General features: G+C 33.0%; 1 protein-coding gene across 1 annotated transcript in view; it reads right to left on the reverse strand.

Moving 5' to 3' along the window:
- Positions 1–25,655, reverse strand: part of LOC126836875 (delta-sarcoglycan) — a 91,545-nt gene that overhangs the window by 37,440 nt on the left and 28,450 nt on the right. The gene's annotated exons all lie outside the window — the stretch shown is intronic.

The raw sequence follows: 25,655 nt of genomic DNA on the forward strand, positions 1-25,655 counted from the left end.
TTGCGACGGTGATATTCCGGTGGGGCTACACGATAAGCTTTCGGAATACCGTCTCGACCACAGCGGTAGAATTTTCCATTTCGGTGAAGGCAACAACAATTTCGAAACACTTCTATACATTATACGTACAGACACTATACAACCACCGCACAGTCAAGTTAAAAACAGACACTATTTTTGGGTCCAATCGTGTCATCGGTTTTGAACACGACTATCGAAGTGACCGTGGAACATAAACAATTCGCTCCGTTTCCGTACATTATTCTATTCAGCCAGACATTGTAGTTTTGCAATGCAAACTGCATGCCGTCGATTTGTCGAGACGATCATTTTAGGTAAAACGTTTTAGAGACAAAGAAGAAGTTACTGAAAAATTATACAACGATAGATTAGCATGTTTTTTTAACTATTCCGATTTCCATATTTGATTTAGTCATACACAAAACACAGACCAGTGCAAAACCAACACTGTCAAATTCAATTGTTGCTGAAACTCATATTACACTACACACGTGCATCGTGCATTTTCCTAAGACATGTATAAGTCTATTTTACCCAAATATAGTTAAGAACCGTCATGTTTGCTGAATTTTTATGTACACAATACATGTTGAAACTTTTAAAACCCATAGAAATCATTTTTTTTAATGTACCGTTTTTTTTTCGTGCAGTGTCCTATAGGTTTTATTAGTCTGAGGCGGATGGATTGCATCGTCTCGCCGCATAATGTAATGTGTGTGTGAGTGCGGTTGGAAACGACGTGTAAATACCGAAGTCGGTGGAGGGCACGTCACGGTGAACGCCACCCGACCTATTTGGGAAAGAGTAGACGAATAACGTATACACGGTTAGCGGCGGCGAGTGGTGAGAAAAGACGCCGAGATTAAGATGTAATGTCGTGTTTGTTTGCTAGATCTTTGAATAATAATGGACCGTAATTCAAAGTTCGGCGTTAAAGCTTTTGCACGCACTATCTGTCGGCGCTCTGTAACGGTTAAATGTATATGAAATAATGATGTTACGCCGCCGCCGCAAACAACGGAAATGTCTTGGCGCGTTTCAGACCTTCTTATGCAAAACAGCGTACCAACGAATGCCGTCTCATCCTCTGCCGTATCTATTCGTTTCTCCTACACGGCGAGCTGCCCACCCCCAACTCCAGGATTTCTCGCACCCCTGACACGTTACCCTTTGGCAGAGTGTGTGTTACGCGCGCCATCGTCTAATCCAAACAAAGCTCCTTCACTTCTCATGTCGGTTTCGGAGGAAAACCAGATTTGCATAATCTAGTTATCGCCCGTTTCCAAAGAGTTGTACCGCGCACGTTGGACGCTAGCTGTCGGCGAGAGAGAGAAGAGGTTAGGGGGGGGGGGCAAGGCGTTAGTTTGATTTATTTATTTAAGTTGCGTAACGCGGCGAGCGAGGTTTTGAGAAGAGAGTACAGTAATGGATATATTGTATACAATACCGAACGAGAGTCTAACAGAGCTAATGTCATATATATATACGGTCATTAATGATACATATTATATAATAGAACAATATTGTATAATAGAACTACGGTGAATACCAACCCGTTTTGTATATCATAAGATAACATATTTTCTATATTACACTAAGCCGAGCCAAGCAAAACAAACCGAAACTTTTGGAAAAGCAAGGCACTATATAGCTGTTATTAGTCATTTAATCAACGCCCAACTAGTCTTTTTGTAAAACCAATACCTACCTTGTTTTTTATCTTTGCATCGAAGCTAAATTTGGTTTTCTTTTTTAGGATATCATTGAGAATTGTTTCGAAATTTAAAATGCTTTTATACAACGAGCAATTGTTACTGTCATACGACGATTGCGAACAAGGCTAGCAATTAATGTAAATCATTCTTTTGTAATAGAGGATATACGGACAACGGTGGTCGCCTCACAACGAATCAAATTATTGGCGTTTTACTGAAGGACAGAAGAGGGTAAGATTAAGGGAGAGACGAGGCAAGCCAACCGGCTCGATCACGTTGCTTTCGAGTAATAAAATCCCGGAGATAATCGTTATTTAATGTGATCTAAAGGCCGGCAATCGCGTTAAATCGCTTGTGGCCACCTAAATGTATTTTTTCCCAGCTCTATCTCCTTTACTGGACCTGTCTCGAAGAGTATTTTTATTGCCATTATACCACCTATTACATTTTCCGTGCCTCGCATTTAAGTCGGCCCACACCAATACAGGCTTTGTGTTGTACAGACATAGCTGAATCTCATAATAACACAAACGGTATAAAGCTTTACACCGCCGACACCTTTAATGGACTGTGTAAGTCGCGGACGATTTAATCGCAATAAGAATTTCTCAGGCCGAGCACATCGCACCACTAGGAGGATTTGTTAGTATTCACTTTATATACCTACATGATAAGTATAAAGCGGACGAAAAAGGATTCACAATGGGGTTGATGTGGCGGGCACGACCTGTTGACCGCAATACATTCAATGCTTTTACTCGCTGGGAGATTTTATTTCTCAAAAACTAGTTTTTCCGTTCAGGTGATCATTATTTAACGACTGGAGCCAAGCCCTTAGGATGGAAGACGAGTTATAAGGTGTATAATCATAAAAATATAACAAACTATCTCTCCCTCCTTTTAAGATTAATACACGCACATAGGTAGGCAAAATGTAACTCCTTAAAATATATATGTTTTTTACTGACTTCTCTGCTGAATTCTTTAATAAAAATTATGATTTTAGCGTTAATGTTAAACTCGAAAGATGTTTTTTTCTAACTTAAATCGTAATAAAAATATGAAAATTCTGTTATCAACTAGAATGGTAGAGTGGGGCATTTTACGAATATTGTTTTAAATTATTTAATTTAAATCTAAACACTAACCTTACTATTATACACAGCAAACTATTGTGTATTCTCTTAAGAACGTTTATTATTATGCGTTATAATAATAGATTTTCAAGTTAAATAATTTTGGAAACATTTTTTCAATCAAATAAACGTCGCTTTTTTGACGTTTTCTAATCTAGCCGGCACTTTTTGCCACTAATATTTTTACCACTGTCATGGCTGGCATTGTATAATAGTAAATGTATTATATAAATATGGTAACCTGCAAGGCGTTTGTGTGCTTTGACGAACCGCAAATATTTGCGTATAAACAACTTAACTTCGTCAATGTTTGTCTTCGATTGTTACAAAGTAATCGCGTGTTATGGTGTTTACCTCTTTGCTTGTTTCAACAATAAACGCACCGTGACTTGCCTTAGCGAAAAACGACAAATTGCCTATTCCATTATCGACGGTCGAATAAAGAAAGAAATACTTTAACAAAATATGTTGGTTGATGTAAATATTAATCCAGGGTTTAGCCAGGGGTTAGCATGTTAACTGTTTAAAAAAACGAGACTAACAACAATTGTTGGGATATAATTTCTAATCTACGAAGAAAACATAACCAGTTCCAACTATTAGTAAAATATACATCAATATACATAAAGTGTATACCGCTATCATAGTATAATAGTCTACTCGAAGCCGTCCAAACGCGTTTAAGTTTTTATAAAAAAAAGAGAAAAAACCATTTGAATTCGTGGAACAATACAGGTTTTAAAAACTTGTGGGTCTATGATCGCTACTATACTTATTACCTACCGTGTTGTTTAGAACAAAAAGCATTGTTCTTTATGCCAATATAATGGTCAATTCTAAGAGAGTTTTAACGTTGTGTTTTTACTTGTATACCGACATGCAATTTACTGCGAACTCCTAATGAAAACACGACTTGGGAGCGGCACAGGTATTACGTGGATTTTAATTTCGAGAAGAAACAACATCGGCGGCTGCGGCGGCGAAGAATAAACTATTTAAAACAACAACGAAAAAAGAACCATTATATAATAACTGCTGGCGAATGTTTTTTTTTTATAACATATTAAAAGAAAGAAAAAAAAAAGGAACTGAGCGAAACGGCTTCAAACGAATTTTTAATAGTCTGAAGTTTCAATTATGTTAGCGTCCATAAAATATGTTTACAAAGTATAAGCGAGGCTCGATAAAATTGTACGGAGTTAATAATATTAGTTTAACAATAAAAACTTGTCATTTTGAAATTTAATCAATATAGAATACACCTTAATCAAACTACTGTTTCGGGCAATTAAAAATACTATTACTAACTCAATAAGAATGTAGTGAACTGTAGAGTAAAATGTGTTGGATAAGTTTAACTAATGTCTGCTAAGGTTTTTAGTATCTGAAGACTCCCTTCTGATTTCCGCCAATGTCTAGTTTAGAATCCAAAGAGAACAATTGACCAAAAAAAAAATGGACAAGAAATTAAAAGAAATTATTTTATACTTTTTTTAGTGACTTTTCATTTAACTGTCAATTCACTCAAAAAGACCAATTTTTTTGAAGTCTGTTGTTTTTTTTAATAATTTTATTCATACAAAAATATGATTTCCAAGATCTCCATAAAGCCGTTACCTAAGACATATATGGATCTCTTACGAGTTTTACAAGTATCATTAAATAAATATAAATTTTATAAATATGAACTGATTGTGACACATTATGACTTGAACAGTAATAGCGGTATATTCAAAATAGCAATAGCTCACAATTATTTGACATTCTACAAAGTATGTATATTTTCGCTATAATTTAACTAATATTGTTATGTATGAATTTAAAAATGTTTTATAACTACATAGTGTCCATTAAATTATGCGTTGGATAGTAAAATAATTAAAAGAAATATTATATCCTATAGGCCTTGCCAAATTGCCGTTCATGGTGTATTAGTATATATATATATATAACGTTTTTTATTTATAGAACTGAACGCGAACATAATATTATATTTTTCTGGTCATAATATAGATCGTGAAGTAATTATTTGGAGATAAACGTGCAACTATGAAGAAGAGTTTAGTCTCTACAAAATTCTTTCATGTCCGGTTTAAACTTTAAAGTTAACATTTTCTTCTCTAAATGTTAAGGTACATAATTTAATCTATCAAACACATTTTATTTTCAAAATTAGCTCGAGTCAGCTTACTGTCTATGTTAATATAAAATTTGATTTTAAATTTAATTAAATTTCAATACTTGTAGCTTATAGTATTTCAATTATATAACATAAATCATTTGGTAGCCAAGCCTCGGCTATCGTAACACTATATTAATATATGACATAATATACATTTGACCGAAAACCACAGAATTGCTATAAAGGCTTGACGGTTACTGGTGGAGTCGACCGCATAATGAGGGCGACTGGTCATGTCCTAGTGTAATAATAATAATAATAATAATACATTTATGAATATTGTTTTATGGGCATGCCACACAAACCGCATGTAATTTAATAGGGTTTATAATAATATATGGGCGATGTGGTGATATATTAAATTACTTACCTGCCACTATTTATTCTTGTCTAGGTTATTATAATATTTTGGTTCCACTGTTCTGCGATTGCCATAAGTGCGGACACGGGTATTAGTGCAAACTGAGCTCTCCAGTCTCCATAAGTTTTAGATTATCAGTTGTAGGTTATATTGGGTTAGGTCAGGTTATAATATTTCCAGTAAGTATTCGCCATAGCTTCGGGTTAGGTTGATTTTAACTTATATTTTTTATAGTTTAATATTTAAAATTCATATATCTTATAATAAAATAGACGACATAGGAATATTAATAATATTATCATTTATCATAAGCTATATAGTATAAAGAATTATAGTTAATTATTAAAATAATAAAAACACTGAAAATATGTCATTTAAATATAAACAATGAACACTATTGAAGCGCATAACTATGTTTTGCACTTATAAAATTAACTAAAACATTGTAAGAGCACACTACATTATAATTAAAAAATAATCAAAGGGTATAATAAAACTAATATAAAGATTCTCTAAACCTAGTTAAACATCACATATTTTGTTTCAAGAACAAGTGTTGTAAAACCAATATTTTCCAAGCTTTTATCGAATTAAAACTTTAAGTGTAAACAACCACTCCATCATAATAAGTTTTATAACGTTGTGAAAATAATTGACTCTCCAAATCCATTGGCCTTGGGACGTGCCCCTTCCTTCTTAACACGCGCCTAAACGTGTCAGTTGACGTGTTTGTCAACAATTTGATTTGAAGTTTTGGATAAACATTTTACTGGAAACTGTTTCTTGTACATTGACGTAACTAGAGGGGGGCTGGGGAAGTTCAAATTCTTCTAAACTTGTCCAGGGAGCTTTCAGAGTTTTTGAGAAATGTCCGAACATCCAGAGCCAATGTTCTTGTATAAAGGTTTTGCATCAGCTAGTATAGTAAATCTATCTATTAAAAAAAAAAATTGAGATGAACCTAATTCTCATCAGTGATTAGAGCTGATTTTCGGACAATTTTTTTTTAGAGGCAATAAATGATTGTAATTATTATTGAAATAACGGCAACGCCGCCTGTGTTTTTTTTTTATTCGACGAAACGAGTGGGTGCTTTACGACCCTTCGTTTACCTGGCGCGTGAGGGGGTGGACGAACAGTTTGGTTTTGTAAATTATGGTGGTACCGACAACAATTGCCGGCGAAACGTCAAACGTCGCCGCCGTTATGTTTGCCGGATTGGCAGCAGCCTTTAGCAGTAAAAGTTTAACATCTTCTGTACTGCACCCCCCCCCCATCCCCAATCCCCGTCGTTTTGCACAGCTACACAGAACTCGGTTTTTAATGAAAATCCGAAAACGACGCGCGCGCGCCAAGTGATCTCATACCGGTCTAGCGGAAATTCGAGGGAAATATAAATAAATATGTATACATGTATACTTTTCCAGAACGCAACCTCTGCGGCCGCAGTAAAACCGCACGTTTCACCTTAATTAAAAAGGCAAAAAAAAAGTAATAATAATAATAAAACTTAGAGGAGGGGAGAAACGTCGGGAGCAAAGTATATAATGCTCCACGTACATCATTGTGTGTAGTAACGGGAATTCAAAAGTGGTGGCTTGTTTATATGGACACGCAAAGCACCGTATTATATAATATTTTATATATTATCCTTTATGAGACCGGCTCGGTATCGTCTTCCATGATAGCGATGATAATAATAATAATAATAACGGTTCACATACTATACGGATACCGTCGACAAGTACCTACCTGAAAAGGTATTTGTAATCGCACGATGTATGACATCATAGTAGATGTAAAAGTCATTTTTTTAAAGGCTTAAGGTTTTTAACATTGAATATGTTAGAGATAGTGTAAACCTATCAAAATCCACGAGAAATAACAAGTACCTAACTAGTGTAAACCAGCTAATAAGAAACGATAAGATAATTGTAAAAATTATGATCCATAAGACAATGTACAGGAAAGAAGTTGACAAGATATATTATAATAGTTAAAATATATTTCAGTAATATGATTGGTAATTAATGGGTTCAGTTTAAACAATATTCGTATACAATAATTGACAACCATGCAATAAATGCTATTAGGGAAATTCGTTGATAGTGACCGTTTTTGAATCTCAACTCTCGATTATGTAAGATGAGGAAAATATTTTTGAATTTTCCGTCACATTGATGATAACAATAATTATAACCTTCTTTGGCACCAAAACTACATTCAACACGTTCAAAAATCATTTTTTTTTCTCTACTTAACAACTTTATAGAGGTACATAGTCGTCTTCCAGCAAACTGATAAGGAGTTTCACACAAAATCATAGTACTTAAATGATAACAGCGGTTTAAACTATTTTGTAGACAGAATATGTATGACGGTATAAATCGATGAGTAAACAAAAATGTTTAGAGTAGAAAAGTTCTGTCATAAAGTTTGTAGAACTTTGTATCGAGAGCGAACGAAATTTCATTAAGTCCGGATGAACCGAAGAGATTACAGGGGAAAAAATAATATTAAAAAAATGTATATAGCCGCAACGTTAGTATCTAATAAAAATCGTCTATACAGTCAAATGATCTTTATAACGTTAGGTTTAGCATCCTGTTTTTATTTATTAGTGTATATATATATATATATAGACTTTACTTGAAAATTATAGTCGGTAGTCGACAGTACTTAAAAGTTGAAGAGCCGCTCTATTATTAATCCAAAGTATTTCAACGAGACCAAAAAAAAATCACCCGGACAAGAACGTTAATATTAACAAGAAAAAACTTATAATAACATAATATTATGTTCAGAAAATCCAGAAAATCAAAGAGAAAGACTGGACAGTTTATACTAAATACAAAAATCTAATCTAAGTATAACCGAAAACAATAAATTGTACTTAAATATAAACGTTTTGATCCACGTTAGCACGTTTATGAAGTTTCTAAAAATGACTCATGATTACTATTCATTTTTTGAGATTACCAGATTTAGTAAACAAATTGTGTACACCAATAACCATAATTTTTCATCGCCATTTTTAGACAGTTTTTTAGAAAGGTTTGCTAAAATTTTTAAAACTTATTTAGGTGATGAATTTATTGTTTAAAGTGCATGTTTCAGTATATTCGAATGAACTTTATATTGTACCCTATAGTGACCGTCGGCAATCCTAAAGCAATTAAGCAGGCTATTACCTGACTTAACCCTTTATAAAAAGAAAAAAGGAATATCAGTCACAACGTTCGCTCTCTCCCGGGACTACGACAATAATTATTATCATATTATTACACGTTTACAGTGTTATATTGTTATTATTAAACGGCGCTACCGTTGTATTATACAACCCCGTTGGCATATTTTAGACGAATCCTTGTACTCTGGATAATATCATAATAGATATTGTACGAGTTTGTATTACATTGTAGCGTCAAGCAAGTATAATATAACACAATAAGATGATTTTAGCAGGTTAACAAAAACGACGACGACGATGACATTTTAGACGGCTACGAGTATTTATTTTTATTATACATATATATATATATATAAAATAAATTTTTTACCTCATTTTCAGAGGATCAGAAATTCCTGGCTGACAGCTCCTGTGAAGCTTATTCACGGTGTTGGCGGCGCTACCTATACATTTCCCCATAGCGTTATATTTATATGTATATCGGTAAAAAAAAAATAATATGCCGCATAACTCTCATGGCCTCTTTGCCTTTTAACCGTGTAGTAATATAATAATAATATATTCGGCTTACGATAAAAACGAGTCGACCGCGAAGCCACTTGTTCAGATAGACCCGTATGGCGGTGCTGGCGGGTACATACAAGGGGATGACTTCGACTTGTATACAAGTCTAATAATATTATTTTTTATACCAACGTTATATTATTATTATACTTGACGTCTAAGAATTATCTGCGTTCGCCGTACTTACCTATTATTTTCAGACCGTTTATATGTATAGCCTATACGCAAGCAACAACGTTGTTACAATATAATACAAAATGTCTCCTTTGGCCGACTCTGATATTAGTTTAAAATAATATGTTGAATAAAAATCTGAATAAGTTAACATTACAAATGTTACCTTGCAATAATAACATAAAACAATGTTTTTAAGTATTCGAATAAAAGCATTTTTATACTTGTTCGGTTCTATTTTAAGCGTTTAAAATATTTTTAAAATACTAGGGTAAGGGTTATAAAATAGTTTGAGTTAGGAACAAAAACAACACTAATGAAATATAATGTTCTTTACTAAGTTAAGTGTTAAAAGTTGCTTACATGTTAAGAACAATTAGTTAACAACTAATTAAACCTTATGAAATAATGTATATTATATTTTAAATTTCTATATTTACCTTAAAAAAAGAAAAATAGTGCTATATAAAATAAATAAATTATTGTATAGTATTTTTTTTAGTATACATATTAATAAGAAACATTAAAATCTACCCCCTTTAGATTCAAATGTACCCCATAGTTGGGATTTCTTTGAATAAAAATAAAGTTTTGTTTAAAATTAGAAAAATTATAACTTAAATGATGAGGTTGGGAATAGTATTATAATGCGTACAAACCTTTAAACTACAGGTTGGAACTCTCAAACTTAAAATTTGCCATAAATCCCTGTTGTAGACATTGTCATTAGCTTTTGGTTTTATAAAATGTAACTTCTAAAAACGTTAACCTTGTTCGATGCGAACAAGAAACATAATTGTGTTGAATAGTGAAAATATTATGCTTTCCTTCTTAGGAATTTTTTTTTCTTTGATGCGTTTCCGTTATCCAATTTTGTTCGTATCGATTGAAAATCGTTTATAACAGCTATGACGGTGCTTTGTAGTGTTATAGTAGTTCAAATGTGGTCTGTTATTGTTGAACTCGAGATAAGTGCAAAAAAAGGCAAAACCTGTAATGTCGACATGTCGTGTAACAAAATATTGTCCCTGTTAATATTGGACGAAGAAAATATATATTTTTTTCAACCGTAAACCCGAACTCATCCAACCTTGCTGGTTCCAAGAAAATTATTTCATCCGAGATGTAAAATTCAAACATAAAATACGGATGAACTAAGAACTAGCCGTGTATAGACGTTTCCTAGAAGTCACTCCAAAGGGTTTGTTCATTCAAAAGGGATGCACAAACTAAAATAAACTATTACACAAAGCATATAGGCCGTAAGAAAATTCGGTAAAACAAGAAGACATAGCGCGCGTCCTTTTTCAAAGAAAGCCTAAAAGATAAATAAATATAAATAAAGTAATGATGTTTTTTTTTTGGAGCTATGATCCAGGAGGTAATACGATATAATGGCGTTAACAGGCTGGAAAGAATCCTTCATAAATAACTGTGTTCCCGTTTATCGAGTTATTATTTAGTTGGCCCCTTAAAAATTAAACAGGAAGACATATCCTTCAGTTTTACTTGTTGAATGCCATTTCGGTTTTTATCTTTAAAATTTAAACATTTCAAACGTCGAAACGTTTCAAACGGCAAAGAATTTGTCAAGGTTTTAGAGTCACATATATTATCATGTTTTCAAAAATTTAACAGCTCCTGCTTTGACTTTGCACGCGAGTCAAACACTAATAATTCCATAGTGTGTAAAGAGACTAAACGGCAAAGGTACCGACTTGATAAAACTTTCTCTTACCGGTGCGACGCTTTGTAATAAATTATTATAATAATACTTATACATATATTAAACGCATGTGAGTGTGTGTGTGTAGTCTCGTTTGTCTGCAAGCGCAAATATTTCATTAAGCTCTGCTGCATACTCGAATAAGCTTTATGTATGTATTTATTAATAGCCAGCAAACGTTATCCGAAAAGAAGTAAAATATATAATTATCAGCGTATTAGTTTTGCTTTATTAAAATTATTTAATAAAATTAATCAATAATAGAAAAGACACGAGTACACTATAACAAATCCCTTTCCATTTATTTTTTAATCTGGTAATTATTCTTCTAGTTTCATTGTAGTCCTTTTTTTGGTAAAATTTGAAATTTGTTGACTTAAACCGTGACCGAGGAAAATGTATAATGTTAACCGAATGCAAAATATAGCTATTTTTTAACTATTCTTTTCTTCAACATTTGGAGACATTTTGTTTAACTATTTTTGGATTTTGTTTAACGACCTCAGTTGTGCCAAATTCAGATTTTTAAGGAAAATTTAACTTTTTAAGTTGGACGTTAAAAACTCATTTTAGTGCATAAGGGTTGAAAAATCTGAATTTTGAGTGGGCTAAAATAATGAAAACTAAAATTCCGATAAAAAAAATTAATAAAATAAAATTTTATATAAGAAAACAACATTTTATTTGTATCTAAAAAGATAAAACATATATTGTATAAAAATATTCTCCCTTATTACATGACACCCTCTTCGCAACATCTGGACGATGACTTTTCAAGAATACCATCATTATTTTATCACAATAAATGATAGCGCCGCCCTTTTCTGTGTTTTTGCTGTTATACTCTATTTCCTTTGTAAACTTTAGTCGACAAAAAAAAGAAAAATAATAATTTACCGGCACATATAAATCGCATTCGAGCGCACGTGACGATTTCATTCTCACGTTAACGTTTTATCATATCATCTTCCTAATATATTAAGGCAAACGATCATGATAAATTACTTTTTTTTTTCATCCTGTAAGTACCACTGAGAGAGTAGTACTCAGCACTCTGTGACCTGGGGTGTAGCTTTAGTATAGTACTAAAACGGTGTCCGATTAAAGTCGGGTAAACGCCACCCAAAGATATTGCTTGGAAAATAGCTTTGCCTGAAAATGTAAAAAATGTGTTGAGTGATCTTGGTGTTGAAATTTGTATTAGTTTTGTTGAGAGCGCTTAAACCAAGATTGGACTGACCAATTAACGGTTTAGATGTGCAATCAAAGGTGTGCTCCGAGTGTCTGGGCCCGTTTATATTTTATAAATTATTTAAATTATCAGAAACTTTTATTTAACATTTTTTGATTTTTAAAAGTAGACAGTGTAAATCTGTTGTTTGCCTAACAAATAGTATACATTCACTAAAACACAATAAATATGATAAAGTTCAATAAAATGTGCAAATATAGTAACACAGTATATTCGCACTAGCCTTACTATGTTGGATTTAGTCAAACCACAGATTAAGAGAGATGAAATGTACATTGTGATGTCAACAATTTGTTTTCCTATAATTTATCTAAGTTGAAGACCACATTCCGAATTTTAAATAATACAGTTTATATTATTAAATTTATGATAATTAAAATTATTTCAAAATGTTTTATTATATGAAATTTTTAAACAGGTGTTTGCAAGTTATGTTGGCCAAGGAAATATTTTATTTATTTAATATCATTTCGAAAAAAATGTCTTTTAAAGTTTCTTACCGTTTTAAAAACCTTAAATATATTAGCTAATAAAAAGGAATCGCTTTGGGATAAACGATGTCGACCATTCTAAGTTATGTGATGACACGAGGAATTTCAACGGTGAAAGTATGTAACAGAACACGTACATTTTGAAGTAAGAAATTATTAAAACTGTAAATGGCTCACAAACATAAAAATTATTATTTAATTTAAAGTTTACAGAATCACTCATAAAAGTTAAAACTAATAATGATAGCACAAATCAAAAAGAAGTAAAACAATCGATTACCTTATCTACAATTTTGGCAGAGCATACAGGCTTAGGCATTAGGCATAGGTCTGTGACCGTGTCTTACACATTATTTCACATATTATCATTACAGAGCAGGTAAGTAGGTACCAACGTTCAGCCCATCTCACCAGACCTAATGTATAATAAAAAAGAGAATGATAATGATCTGTTTGTAATTTTCCCTTTTATTTTTTTTGTAATAAAATATAATATTGTTGTTGGTAATAATAAAGTTGTAAACTGTCATATTTCTTGATTTGGGATTTGGACGGCGTAAAAAATCAATAAACTCGCCAACAATTATTTGATAGCCGGGTAAACACGGTATACCTGTTTTCATCATTTTCAAGGTATTGACCCTTGCCCTCGGCCAACACGGAAAACTCTAAACGACATGTCCCTTGAGGATTTCGGTGTAGGTAAAACTGCGAGGAGTAATGTATATATGTTCCTATGTCCTTATATATTATATATAATAACTACAAGAACGACCGACGAGATACCTTTTGCTATTATCATTGAAATCGAGTTCGAGGAAGAATTTAAAAAAAACATTTAGCGTCAGTAGTGGAATTCATAACATTTTATTCTTTTAATACCACAATACTTTCCATTTGGAGAAACGCTTTGCTTGCTAAATTCCTACAATCGACATAGGTTTATTTATTACATTTTTTTCCAGAAGTACGGTTTAGGATCATATATTTTGTCTAATAATTTGATATATACTCATAAATTTGGATTAATAAAGATATTTTTTATAACTGTCAGCAGATTATTCAAAGAAAGTGTGCAAATAAACGGCGTCTACCGTTGTCGATACTGTGTGTGTGTTCATCTCTAACGTGGATAAAAGTTCCATTGATAAATGGAAATATCAAATATACACAAAACTAAAAACGAGACATTATGGAATATTTTTCACGGCTCAAGTCCTTGAGCGAATTGAAGGAATTTATAACTGTGTTGCAGTATGATGTTAATTGAACGTACCATATCTTTTATACACCTCAACAACAAAAAAATATAAAATAAACAATTAAAGTATCACGATCGAAATTGTTCGAAATTAATCGAAAATGTTTTATTTTCACTGTAATAATAGTTTGTATGTTTCGAATTGTTCAATTATCTTTAATCCACCTTTTGATTTTTGTTTTTGAAGATTTAAAAAAAAACAATAATTTTCCACTTTTAAACAACAAAAAAAACCTTTAAAATCTGAAGATTCTACAAAGTGTTATCTTTATTTCCGTTGTCATTTTTCACCCCCAAAACGGCTAAAAAGTGATGTCCGATAGTCAAACCAGTCAGTTATATAGAACGCCTCGCTAACCTATTTAATAAGGAATATAGTGTTGGCAGTCTTTTAAGACAATTTTATACACTTAAAGCTACAATATTTAAAATCAAATTTTGACATAGCAAAATTAAATCCATATTGATATTCATTGTTTGTTTCTTGTTTGAACTTTACAATGCCTTTCTTCAGCCAATACACACGAAAACATGTCAAAAAAGATGAACTTTTCTAAAAACTGAGCAGTAGTTTTGATTAGATTTTTGAGCTTGTGATTTTCGATGAAATTATTATTGAAGTCCATGTTTGTCTGTATATTGGCGTTGACACGAAAGAAATAATCGCCAGTCCTGCTTTGTCTCTTTTTGTAAATAAAAGAACAAATCGACAAAAGGTCGAAAACAGCGCAGCGGTGACTTCCGCATCCGTACACTTTGTAAACTAATTTTACTATAATTACAATTTTATTTTCAACCGGCACATAATAAAGTTATCTTAATGGTACCCGGCGCTACCGTGTAATCCAATATAGTTTAGCGCCGTCCTTCCTATACAGTTGCAACTGGCTAATGGATATATACATATGGTACACACACACGTATTATAATAGCAGAATATATGTATATACCGTTTGCTCCCCCGGCGCGGCCATGTGCGTCCAACACCTGCTATAGTGCACAACAGATTTTCTACTTAAACGATAATATATTATTGTATTTTAAGAAAGTTTTTAATTAATAATGCGCCGTCGCCGCCACGGTCACCTCAGACATATTTTCAAATTACAGTACAAGCGCATAAAAAAACACAAAATATTATGCATCCCTGTATTAATATAGTCGCTCGGGTTTCAAAGTTCACTGGATATTAATAATGCTATTATATGCGTTAGGCCGGCACCTACTTAAAATTGCACCGAGTCATATTTTAATGAAAGAGACCGTATATTGAAAATAGGTTTAAAAAAAAATGTTTAACTCACCTTCGATGTCGTTAGCCGTATCAGCACATTCGAATCGAAAAGTTTAAAAACATAAGACCCGCCTTATAAACCGCACAGACAATAGATATAGTTGTCCGTAATTTAATAGGTACCCTTTTTCGGCGGCCCGTCCTTTGCAGCGCTCGAATTAGTCCTTGGGTAATTATATAAATTCGGGGATTAATATATTGTATTAATATGATTATTATATATAGATGAGAGGTTATAAAATAAAATATATATATATTTATATTTTATAACCTCTCATTTACAGATATAAGAGAAAATTAACGAGTTTTCTAAGCGGATCAAGTACAATATTGATCAGTCGATTCACTATACATAAATATTTTAATCAAAAGATCCTAAAGATCTCGCAATATACTATTTTTTTTAAAAAATAATGATCGAACTCGTTGCTTTGTTTGTAAAAAAATCCACGTTTCGATGCCGTTTACTTAAAGGTTTACCATTATGAAGTTATAATGTGTTCACAGATTTATTTTACCCATCACGATGAGATCAAACGGGCTAGAAAACTGAATTTATAAACCTATATTATGCAATGACTTTCATGAAATATAATTTCAATGAGAAAATGTGGATAACTTTTAGTATTACAGAATCGCATCGAATCGTTTTACATAAAGTGTTTGTGATTTAATCAAAGGCTTGATGTCAAACAGTTATGGGACTTTTTTTTACAGAAACCCCATATAAACAAGCATAATAGAACCTAAAAAAAGTTCTAATATAAAAGTCGAGAAAATAAAAGTTCTCTGAAAAGATAAATTTAACAGTTCCTGGAAATAAAAGTTCCAACTACAAAAACTAAAATTATTTATTTTATTCTATTGTTTATATTATCAATGAATTTAACTACAAATTTAATATTTTTTTGCGATAGATTTTGACAACACGATTTAGCTTTTTTAATGTATTTAAACGCTTTTTTTATTAGTTTCTTTTAAATAGTAATATTTGTAGAAATTCAATAAATGACACAAAGAAGCTTTTAAAACGGAAATATTACTTATAATGTATATTATTTATATACATTCTCTTCGCCTTACCAAATAAAAAAAATATATTCCCCGTCAAATCCAAGCACGGATTGAATAGTAATTGGTATTAGCACTTCATTTTTGGTCATATAATATATTTGCATCTAACTTAGCTTTATTGAGTGGATAGTTCCATTTTGCTGATGGCAGTGCCGCCGGTTTAAGTCAGATGCTATTGTATGTGAAACGTCTAGAGCGACAGTGTGTAGCTAATATCACAGTTGCGTTCAGTAATGGAAATCGTGAGGCGAGGGCGGTTGTTATGCAATACTTGCGATTTTGGACCACCGTAAAAATGCACATTCAGCACATTAAACCGCTCGCCTAGCATTCGTGGCGTAGGCAACATCACAGCCACGAGTTTCCTATGATATACTTAATCCTATTATTTTCTCGTGTCAAGCTCTGAAGGTGAAATATGTGTTCAGAAATTAAACGCTTCCGAGTTCACCAGACATGCAAATTGGTCAGAACATATATTATATATTACTATTTGTTTTCCTGGACCAATACAAAATCATTAGACTTGGGTTTATAGCAATTTTAAAATTGTTTTTGCATGCCTGACTTTAACCCACCCAACCAATTTAGTTAATTATCAGGACTTGCACTATACTTGACTAAATGTAAAAGTATGCGATGTCATTATTGTCTTGCGTTTGTTTGAATAAAAATTCTTTTGACCGTGGACCATGCTTTGAAAGTTTACTGTGATATTCACTTTCTCAAAAATCTTATACATTTCGAATTTGTAGGAAATCATACAGAGATGTTCATTCGCAAACTCAGAACTCAGAATCCTTCACAGCCGTGTCACATTGACGAAATGGAAAACCTTTGAAAGGCGTTTATCCATAAGCTTAGTGAACAAGACCTACCTGACAAGACCTATTCCATTTATGTAGCTAGCTATCTTCGCCTACGTCCACTATCGGTAAGGCACAAGTTTATAGTTGTACACTTTTGTATATGTTAATTTTTCAAAAAAGGTCATTTGATTTGAGTTTCGTGTGAAAATAATTAGTTAAAAGTTTCGGCTTTGAACTCCCGACATCATCTCGTTTTCATTATTTCGCAATGCTCGAATAATTATGCGCTTTCCACCAGCCTTATCTGTACGTCTTAGTCATGACCCTCATTATGTTGTTTTTGTCTCAATGGTTTTTATGTGCCATTCCAATTTCCTTGGAGTGCGTGTCGACATATAGTGTTCATAACAAGTCTGAAAAAGTACTGTCAAGGCGGCGTGTGGCGGAGACTGCACGTATGGGCGAAATCGGGGGGAGGCAGGGGGAGGGAAACAGCGAGTTAAGAGGGTAAGGTTAGCATTAAATAGCAAACGCCCCTGTTAAAAGGTAATGGCGCACACAACACGTGCCGTTGTGTATATTTTACTTACAAGGACAGCGTGCAGGGCAACAGACAACGGTTATTCAGAGGAAAAGGACCTGGCTTGCAGTACACCGCCGCCGGTACGTGTTTGGCCAGAGAAATGGGGATACAAAGCGAAATAATCGACGGCAATGGTGGTGGTGGTGGCGGCGGCGGCCTTTAGAGGTTTTCCAGCCTTGTCCTGTGCGCCAGAAATATATTCCCTGGTCGTCGCCTTCCGATCGCGGGTCACGTACGTCCCAGCGACATCTTTCCCGAATTCCCCGCGGACCTCCTAGTCCGGTCAAACAACAAATAGTTTGCAATTAGATAATCCGTACACGGCACACGGCCTTTGGCCCCTTTGCCCACACGCCGTCACCCAAAGTCCACTCCGTATACGCGGCTAATGCGATTTGCACGACACGGCACTGTCCTTTTGTTTGGACCGTAAGACGATTATATCTACACCGTACATACACACACACACACACACACATGACACACATGAAAGTATACTTTTAAAACGCGCACAAACGAAGACAGGCGATTTTTAACGCCGGCCAGGGACCGATAGAGACTCACAAAGGTGCAAAAGCATATATTACGAGTTGGGATTTTGCCTTTGCAGAGAATATAAAAAGGCAGTATAAGGTTTACCACCTTGGTGTATAATAGGTGGTCGAATTTAAAAGAAACCACTTAAAATAAGCGACTAGGAAGTAAGAGGTTGCGAACAGCCCAAGTCGATTTACATCACATAAGGTATACTAGGGTACTCTATTGAGATTGGATATTCTCATAAATATAAATTGGATAGTTTCCAATAAAACCCTATCAGTTGGTTATCACTGATCTTATCAGTAAAGCATATAATATATATATATATATAGCATATTATGCTTATATAATGCTATGTCTCTATTGAAAAATATTTAAAACTTTGTTTTAATTAAAATTTTAAACACTATTATTATCATTTTTTTTGGCATAATATATTTGTAATCCGAAATAAAAAATATTCAATTGATCAATTATTATTTATACACAAAGTACGTTCTTTTAAATTACAATTTTGCCTCCAGCATACCTGTTTACATAGACTCAACAACACATTTTACATATTATATTTAGAACGTGTCTTCAATTTTTTTCATGTACTCTAAACATGTTATAACATAATTTGGACACTGTATGCATTTTTTATCCATAATTCAAATTGTATTGTAAATTTTAATTACAATAAACCTTAGAAAAATATGCTATTATAGATAAAATAATACTTTTTAAACATCTGCACGATATTTTTGAAATTTAAATTAATTTTATACTTTTGTTGTGTGAACTATTGAAATGGTAAAAACCTCAGTTTTATCACTTCTGAAGTTTAGTAACTCATCTGTACTAGAGTCTGGTCGTATATCAATAACATGAAGTGTAATTTTTATGAAAACTGTGTACTTAGAAACCCTAATACTGCAACAATACGATAATTTTAATTAGTTTATATATTATAAGCTTTAGTGTCGGTGGTTTTTCATGTGGCGTGCCTAACAAAATAACATAGTATTTTATTTTCTATTTCAGTGTACCTACTTTCTAGGATAATATTCTCGTGCTTGCATTGAAATTATTGCGGTACGTTTTCCAAAGAGAGACTAACAATAGATACACTATTCCCAAGGAATTTCAATAATGCCAAAAATCTTCTTTTTGATTTTATCGTACACCCCTCGTGTGTTGGCTTATGAGACAGGTGACATCAAAACGATACAAAGTCAAAATGTGGTCGCCAAATTCTTATGCAGAAATATGAAATACCGACAGAATTATCGTAGCCAAATATTTGTTTTTCTCTCAAATGTAAAAACATCAAAAACTACTGGTTGTTAATCTGCTGTTTAAAAAATTAAGTAAGCAGAAACATGTGTTTCAAATATATGATTATGCATTGGGAATTTATACAGTTCATTCAAAACATACAAACAAGTAAAATGAGTATGTTATTTTAATGAACAAAAAAAAAAGCTACATTATATTTTGCTGATTAAAAGTTGATAATTTTTAACCACTCTAGCAAACAGGTATAGATATATCGTCGATTAACAGAGAACTATTAGGGCTAATTATGAATTAATAATAGCTGTTATTATCTTAGACCTAAATTACTGTTCTAAACATTACTTGAGAACCAAATCATGATAAGTGCCAAAAGTAAATAACAAAACACTTGTTATTTTTTTCAAATATTTTCTTGTACGTGTCGTTGGTTTTTTTTTTAACACAATTTAATGGTTGATTTAACTTGCATGCTTAGTGGCCTAATTCTATTTAGCTAAACATTGACACTGTCCTTTTTAGACCCAACGCATAGATAATATTATTGATAACAATATGCTAGAATGTTAAAATGTTTTTTTTTCGGTTTTCAATAAATTTCAAGTAATTTATACGCGTTCCAATTGGCTGTTACAAGTAAAATTATGCGTTTACTTTCAAAACTTATGGGTGACAGCAGAGATAAAGCTGTATTCCTAAAGCTTTTTGCTAAATATTGTGACCATGGTTTCTTTGACTGTCGATTTGAAGGCTTATGGTGTGTCATCGGTCCTATTCTTTAATCCGCAATTCTGCTCCCCATATTTGGCGGTAAACCATCCGCCGTTCGCCGCCGGTTTAATGCGTTTTACAGGTAACACTATATACACAGTTTGGTAAAACGATATTCTTAACCGAAATATATGAAGAAAAAAAAAATCCGCTTCCGTTTTTTAACTCAAAGCCATCGTCGGCCTATTGTTTTATTGAGCTAAAAAAAAATAAGGTGAGAGATATTATGTGATGTGCGACATTGACAGCTGATGTTGCGCACTGTTGATGGCGCCATCGTGCCGTTCCGAATTAATCAAGTGTTTCGGTTCATCGATGGGTAAATATAACATAACGTTGTCATATCAATCATCAATTTTCAGTCGTCTAGCGGCACAAGACCGTATTCACAGGCCATTGCGGAGAACCGATAAGACAAATTTGTCCTGCCAACCAACGGGGGAAACCGTAGGAATCAAAGGAACGCACCGAGTCGTATTTAATTAAACACCGCTCGTTTTAATGACAACCGCTACTTTCCCCGTCGCCATCGATTGATTAACAATCCACCGAAGCCTTTGGAGTTAGTTGCAGGCGCAAAACTTATCTGTACAGAACGACGAGTTGCAGGGTGTCATTATGCGACCACTACACTTACTGACTTGGGTCAGCCACTAAGGCGGTCGCCTTTCAGGGAATTTTTATTTCAAAGCGCCTCGACTGCCCGCCCGTAAGAGCTGTACAAACTGATCAAACGACATATTATTATCTTAGTCTGTTAAGGACCGATTACACCGGCCAGACCTTTACCGAGTTTATGTACGATTGAGTGTATATATATTATTATTTCAGAAACGGTCCAACGCCATAATGTCGGCAACGGTAAGTGTTCCAATTTAGACAGGTGAGATAACAAAAGAAATAGCTTGTCATTGCTACATTTTGATAATGCAAAAGTATAGTCGGTTTAGCATGTCATCACAGCAAAACCAAGTTTTAGTGAATTTTAATTTTGGCCGTTTATTGGCCGATCAAGATGGAATTGGAGCCAAACAAAATGGATTGTACAATGAATGATGATAATATCGTTTCGGTTGGCCTTAAGACTATTGCTGAAGACGATTTGCGCTTCAAAGAAATCCGCCGTGGTCATTACCATTTCCCGACGGACACATTGTGACCGCTTATGGCGAGTTGTAATAAAATAATAACGGCAAACTCACACGCGAATAACAACAGCTAGTACTGTACACTTACACCATCTGTGTATAATATGTACGTTTACTGGGGAACGCGTTTAATATCATTATACTGTTATTATGCAGGACATTTTAGAAAAGGGGCATTTCGGGTTTGCAGCCGAATACTTTCCCGTGCTTTCTTCATCGACCATAACACGAATATCGCGTGCCCTCCTACCAAATGAAGCTTTGCCGCCGGTTGAAACGATTTCCCCGGGACATCCAGTGAGGTTTATATTATATTGTAAGGCATTCAAATACGATTTTAATAACAGCTTTTATTGATAATGTTTATATCGACTGGCAACATAATTGAAACATCAATGTTATTGGTATATACATACAACACACCGCACACGAACAAGTCTGGCAACTTCGATTAGTAATTTATTTGTATCGTGGGTAAAAATATGCTCTCTTATGTGAAATTATAGCAACAACAAAAGGCCAAATTTAATAATACTGTATTATACTATTTCCTAAAAATTTTCAACATTTTTTTGACAATTCTAAATAAATTAGAATAGTTTGAAACTTGGATAGTTTTTACACCTAAAATTATGAGTGTCATTATTTTTTCAAATAATCGCTCATATTTTCATTTGATCGCCAAACAATACATAGGATACGTCGGCATACTCAATTCCTTCTGTAAATTCTTAGGAACATACGGTAGTAATAACAAATTCTTAAAAGCAGATTTTTTAAGATGTAATATCTGAATAATCACGTTGAAGTTTACAAAGGATCGAACAAATATTTGAAAATCACCAGTTTCTTAAACAATTTTTCGAGCGACCCGAGATTAAAGATGAATATCAAAATATTTAGTTTGTTAAATCATTAACAGTTTCGTTCAAGACGAACGATGTCATGTTGAAACTTCTAGTTGTCTTAGCACAGACATTATAGCCCTACTGTATAGCATGCAGACAGCTTTGCATACAACTCAAAAATTAACATAATATTAGGTTAACGTTTGAACGAGTCGGCTTAGCGAATTGATACGCGAATCCATACGTTAACGCCCAGGTAAACACTAGTCTCTCGTCGGTATTTACATAATATATAATTCTACTTACAACGAAGGTGTACAACCTAATAACGGGAAGACACGAATCTGCCATACAAACGCGAACAGTAATATTCTGATAATGCTAAAATACATAGTTCAGTTGTATATGTGTATAAATGTTGTATTATTCATATTCAAATTTGATTCGAATTCATGACTCCGCCTTGAAACTATTATTTTATTATTTAATATGATAATTCGTTTAAAATCCGTGTTCGTCGGTGTTTGACTGAACAAATTATTACCTATTGTTTGTTCTGGATATAACAGTATTTTTTCTTTCTTTAAAAGTAAACTAACCGAAGCTTTTCTTTTTTAATTTAATTTATTTATTTAAATTTTTAAATCCAATAATATATACTTGAAAAAATGCCAGTGAGTTGAGTTATTGCATTTGTTTATCGACAATCCAGTTCGGCGAAACGATTGAAATTCATTTCAGATATTATAGATCAGTTATGTTAAGGTTTTATTCAAAACGTTATGCACTTTGAGACGGCTATCAATTTATTGCCACTCACTCCATTAGATTTCCAATGGGTCCATCAATAATTAATGTAATGATTTAATTCACCGAAATGGGTTTTTGGTTATTCTACAAAGGGCATATGTAATTTGGGTAGACAACTGACATCCAAACACTCTTCATTCATATAACTTGTTAATCATTCAATAAACGTTTAGCTCATTTTTTTTATATCTATATTCTTAATCAATTAAATAGAAAATATTTTGTTTAAACATTTTATTATGCCGAGATTTTTTTTAAAAACTAATGCGATCAGCCGTGAAGTTCTCACCCGGATTGATAGGTCTTACAATATATTTGATAGTGTCAATTTGTGTCAAATTATAGTATAAATATGTTTGACAAAAATGACAAAAGTCTATGTGATCTACTACTTTCGGTTAGAATTTTATGGATAAGTTGGTGTATTAATGAAAAAAAATTGTATTATGTAAGCGATTATGATTTATTACCATAATTTATTAATAATAGACATGAACAAATTGAGTTAAACGTTTATTGATCGTTTAACATGCTATATATACTTGAGTTTTCTATTATCTACCCAAAATTAACATGTCCTTTATTTAAATATTATGCATTGTGTAGTGTTTATATGTTTAAATTTTCACTAATATTAGTGATTAAACTAATTAGAGGTTTAAACGCCATGTAGAACGACTTTAAAAAAAAAATACTATACATTTTGACAATTGATTTAATTCGCTTAGATATTGTCAAAAATTGCGGTTTTTTAATCGATTATCAAAATTGATTTTGATACCGATATCAAGCCCTGTTAAATTCTTAGGAGTACATATTTTATGATTTCCTTCTTTAATCCTCTGGAATTTCTAAGACATTTAGTGACCATTAAGTGTTATTTGTTTCCCAGGTTGAATTCTTTTGGGGAGATGCCCGGAAATTATCCGTGATGTGGCCGGGTATGAGGTATTAATACTTGAACGGTTTCTCGTCTAGTATAAGATACATACATTTTGTAGAAACACATTAACGATGGCGTGGTGTTTTTTTAATAATTATAATATGTAACGATTGTATTATTGTGTATATGTGTAATACATAATGTTGTAAAAAAAAAAAAAAGAAGCGATTTGTATATAAAAAAAACACCAGCCTGAAAAATCTAATGTAATTATTTTCGAGTTCTCTTCGCTCGGCGACGCGGGCTGCAATTAACGTTGGGTCGAACGAGGGACAAATCCGTATAATATATACACATACAGTACGGCGGCACTATAACAGTGCAGTGTGTGTGGGGTTTGCGATCCTAAGTATACATACACAAACACATATAAGCACACAGCACCGGGCCTGATCGTTGGCAATAATTATTATCACGTGTAACTCGTGCTAATATCGTTTAAATAGCGCACGCGGTCCTTTTTCAATGGGATAGGGACTCCGGCAGATTGCGGAGACACGGTGAATAAATCGCCTATTGCCACTGTGAATACAGTGCATTTATATATATACACTTTACACACACCACTGAGGTACAATATAATATGTTTAGGCGTTCGCAACAGCAGTCCAATGCTACGCTCCTTTACGCCCGGGTTACACAAATTAATCTAAAATATTGGTGTTTTTTTTTTTTTGTAAAATTAATGATATTTTAACACAGCAACGGATTTCTTTATCGAAATCATAAATTAAAAAGAAAAATTACCATACTCAAAAATGTCTAAACACTTCTCTAAGTAATAATCGCCTAAAAAAATTAGATCTATTAGAGTTTCCAAAAAAGTGATATACTAGTTAAACAGCTATTGATAAATTTCCTGCCATCCAAAAAAAAAAAAAATCAAATGGTCGCTAATAATTTTGATTTTATTTATTACCGCTATTCTATAAATAATTCGTTTATAATTAATTTCTCCTAATATAGAGTACCTATCGATATAATTATACAATAGTATGTCAGTAAGTAAGCCGTTGTGCTATCAACATATTTTGTTGTTTTAACCGAGTTACGCGCGTTAACTTTTAAACATGGCTTTAATGTCATTATCCCAAGTTTATGCTAGACCTCGTCAGAAGTGTTACTTCCACCGGATTAAAATCAGTTCAACATTTTGACAGACAACTATAGTTATTATACACAGTGTGTATTACACTCGTGATCTTGAATAAAAGCAATACATAATATATGAACGTTCATGAGAATTCAAAGGTGTCGTTCTAATAGCAGTTGAGTATTTTGAAATATTAAAAGTAATGAAATGTTTTTTTCAATATTGACTGTCAATTTTTTAGTACAAAAAAATGCTTAAATCTTAGGTACATTTAAGTAGGTAGAAGAACTTTCGGCACCCAGACTTGTAACAATATGCATTTATCCTTTCTAGATCATCATACCGTTGATACATAAAGTGGAAGGTTTGTAAAAAAACCTCTTATGCAAAT

This window comes from Adelges cooleyi, unplaced genomic scaffold, assembly GCF_023614345.1.
Source record: "Adelges cooleyi isolate 19-005CV unplaced genomic scaffold, UGA_ACOO_1.1 ACOO_flye_CR_arks_rails_tigmint_CR_PRNA_247, whole genome shotgun sequence".
Classification (NCBI taxonomy): domain Eukaryota; kingdom Metazoa; phylum Arthropoda; class Insecta; order Hemiptera; family Adelgidae; genus Adelges; species Adelges cooleyi.